The sequence below is a fragment of the Pipistrellus kuhlii genome, unplaced genomic scaffold (genome assembly GCF_014108245.1).
Source record: "Pipistrellus kuhlii isolate mPipKuh1 unplaced genomic scaffold, mPipKuh1.p scaffold_m20_p_1, whole genome shotgun sequence".
Taxonomy (NCBI): domain Eukaryota; kingdom Metazoa; phylum Chordata; class Mammalia; order Chiroptera; family Vespertilionidae; genus Pipistrellus; species Pipistrellus kuhlii.
The window spans coordinates 34,020,507-34,024,271 of NW_023425404.1; positions in this window are offsets into that span (position 1 = coordinate 34,020,507).

The window sequence follows — 3,765 nt, forward strand, 5'->3', positions numbered from 1 at the left end:
GAGAGAGAAACATCGTCCAGGTGCCTCTTGCACACCCTCTACTGGGGATATGCCCGCAACCAACGTACATGCCCTTGACCAGAATTGAACCTGGGACCTTTCAGTCCACAGGCCGATGTTCTATGGCTGAGCCAAACCGGTTTCGGCTGGAATCAGAGATTTCTATTTCAGGGGCTGTGGCGGATACAAGGAGGAATAAGACAGTTGCTGCCTCCAATGTGCTTAAAGGCTGGTCACACATCTAGGAGGATTTCTGAAGCAATTAGGATCTTCATATAAGGTATTTCTCATGAAGGCAAAAGAGAATAAAACTGGAAATGATGCAAATGTCTAATAACAAAATGTCTAATAACTGAGCTAGTTTGGCTCAGTGGATAGAGCGTCAGCCTGTGGACTGAAGAGTCCCAGGTTTGATTCTGGTCAAGGGCTCAGTCCCCAGTAGAGGGCATGCAGGAGGCAGCCGATCAATGATGCTCTCTCATCATTGATGTTTCTCTCTCCCTTTCTCTCTGAAATCAATTTAAAAAATATTTTTTAAAATTATGGCACATCTTATGGGGGTTAACAATAATAAACAATCATGAGTGAACAATTTTTTAAAATGTTCTTGACAAATTTAAGAAAAAAGGGATTCTGAAACTATGCTCAGCACAGATCGCAAATTTATGCACAGACAAAAAGATTGGGAGGAAATATTAATAAATTGCTCTCTAGATGCAGATTGTTTCCTAAACTATTTTATAGCTTACAACTATTCAACCATGTGCATATTTTGTTTTTATCATCAGAAAAATAATAGATATTTTAAAATAATCACCAGCTTCATGTCATGAAAAAAATACGGCAATGGGGGGGAGTGGGGTGTCAATGGATCCTGTGCCATTTGTCACTTCTTTGGGCCTCAGCTTCCTCCTCTGTAAAATGGAAACCTGAAGATGCCCTTCCTCTGAAAAATTCCCAACTAACAGGATGCCTGAGTTTAGAAAACTGGCTAGGTTTCTCCAGCAGGCAAAAAAATAAAAAATAAAAAATGGAGCTGAACTGAAGCAGGAATTTGAGGGAAGTGAGGGTTTGGATTGATAAGGCTGGAAAAGCAGAGAGGAAAGAAAGGGGAGGAGGAGGGAGAGGAGGAATAATCTTGGCAGGACAGAGCTGGTGGTATGCCTGCTGGGAAGATCCAGGGCAGGGGTGGGGGAGGTAATGCTAGGTGGACTGAGGCTTATGAAGGATGGTCAGGATATCCACAGGCTCACAAAGTTGGCTCCATCTGGAGGTGCCAGAGGCTGGAAGAAGCTAAAAACTGTGGGTAAAGTGAAGCACTTCTCATGGAATGGCAGAGCCTGCTTCCTAAGGGAGGCAGTTTCTCTTACATTAGAGCCTGAACCTATTGTTCACAGTGGAGGGGGGTGAGGGGAAAGAAAGAAACCATGGTGCTTCTGGCCTACCCACCAGCAAGCACATAGTAGGTGCTCAACAATGACTTACTGGAAGAACATGTCTTTGGGAAAGAAATTGCCTATTTCTGGCCGGGACCGGTTTGGCTCAATGGATAGAGCGTCGGCTTGGGGACTGAAGGGTCCCGGGTTCGATTCCGGTCAAGGGCATGTACCTTGGTTGCGGGCATATCCCCAGTAGGGGGTGTGCAAGAGGCAGCTGATCTGATCGATGACTCTCTCATCGATGTTTCTAACTCTCTATCTCTCTCTGTTCCTCTCTGTACAAAAATCAATAAAATATATTAAAAAAAAAAAAAGAAATTGCCTATTTCTAGGCCTCAATTTACTTAACTGTGAAGTGGCAGACTAGGGAGATTAAGATTTGTTGTGGAGCCCTAGCTGGTTTTGCTCAGTGGATAGAGCGTTTCAGGGTTTGATTCCAGTCAAGGGCACATGGCAGGGTTGCTGGCTCCATCCCCAGTAAGGATGTGCAGGAGGTAAACGATCAATGATTCTCATCATTGATGTTTCTAACACTCTTCCTCTCCTGTCTGAAATCAATAAGAACATATATATATTTTAAAAATATATATTTTTATTGATATTTTACAGAGAGAAAAGGAGAGGGATAGAGAGCTAGAAACATCGACCAGATGCCTCCTGCATACCCCATATCAGGGATGTGCCCGTAACCACTGTACATGCCCTTGACTGGAATCGAACCTGGGACCCTTCAGTTGGCAGGCCGACGCTCTATCCACTGAGCCAAACCGATTTCGGCAAGAATATATATTTTTAAAAAAGACTTGTTGCAGAGATTAAAGTCAGGAACGTCGTAGACATCACCCTAGAGACTCGCCCGTGGTAGCGGCAGCCTCACTTAGCAGGTGGGCATCGTGAGTCTCCGAGGGCTGAGCCGCTGGTCTGGGGGCTGGGATCCTAACTGGTTGCCTGCCCGCCCAACTTCGCTCCCCCGACCCAGTGCGTCGCGTCCAACGTTACAACCCAGGTGCGGGGACCGGGTTTGCCCGGGAAAGGGAACGGAAACGAGGTGCAGGGAGGCAAACCACGCCGGGCAACGCCGGGTCCGGATCCGGTCCCGCTGGTCTCTCCCGTCCCCACCGGGCCTCTGCCGGGGCTCCCCGGGTCGCCGCTCGCGCTCAGGGCCAGGGGCGCCCGGAGGTCCGGTCCTGGGGCGGCTCCCCGCTCTCGGGCGGCCGCGCTCCCAGAGCGCACCGCGGAGGGGGGACCGGTTTTCACCGGGAGGCGGCGGGGCCGGCCTCAGTCCCGGCGGGCTTTCCAAAGTCGGAGGAAAACCCTCCCTGGCCGCGCCCTGGAGACCGGGGTGGGTCAGCGCGCCGCGCCCCCGCCGCAGGTGGCTCTCCCTCCCCTGCGCCCCGGGCTCCGAACCGGAGGGGAAAAGGGTGTGAGTGGGGGGAGGGAGATGAGAGGGATGAAAGCTGCGGTGAGAGAGGACCCAAAAGCTGGAGGGTGGGAGGAGGGAGAGGAGGGGCGAACGAAACCTCCCCGGCCATGGAGGCACCCCCTGCTGGAGCTTGTAACCATTTGGGCCCTAAAGGCTCGCTTTCCCGCCCGTCCGGTCGGTGACCGGGATGGGGAAGGGAGCGGGCGACCCCGAGTTCCACCCTCGGGGCTGGAAGCCCGAGGCCAGAGGGGAAGTGATTTCCTCAAAGTCACGCCGCCCCTCTGCGCGCAGCCGGGGCCGGAGCCCAGGTGTCCGCGCACCCCCCGCCCCCGCCGTCTCCCCGGAACCCCGCGCCCTGCGCTCCTGGGAGCGCGGACCAGGTCTGGGCGCTGGATTTTGGGGTGACACGGGCGCACCGGGCCTTCTAATCCCGGGTCAGGGCAGGAGCGGAGCCTCCTTCCTGAAGCCGGCGACTCGGAGTCCAGCTGTGGGAGCCCCCACGTGGGGCCGCGGGGGCGGGGAGGGCGAGGGGCGGAGGGGCGCCGGGTGCGCCGCACCCGCTCCGCCGCCCGCGGGCCGGGGCAGCGCGGCCCCTTTAAGAAAGTTCGCCGGGCAAGTTCATCCAAGTTTAAAAACTTTGGTGGAGAAAGATGAGAGCCGGAGAGACAACGAGAGAGAAAGAGGAGGAAAGCCCCGCTGAAGGCGAGCGCGCCGCGGCCCGGCCAGGGCGAGTCCGCAGCGGGCGGCGGCGATTGGCTGCGCGTTCCCCCGGAGACGGCGCGGGGGGCGGGGGGCTGGCCCGGCCCCAGCTGAGGCCGGTTCCGGCCCCCGCCCCCGCCCCCAGCGCCCGCCCCCTCCCCCGCCGCCCGCCCCCCGCCGCCGCCGCCGCCGCGGGCGCACTCG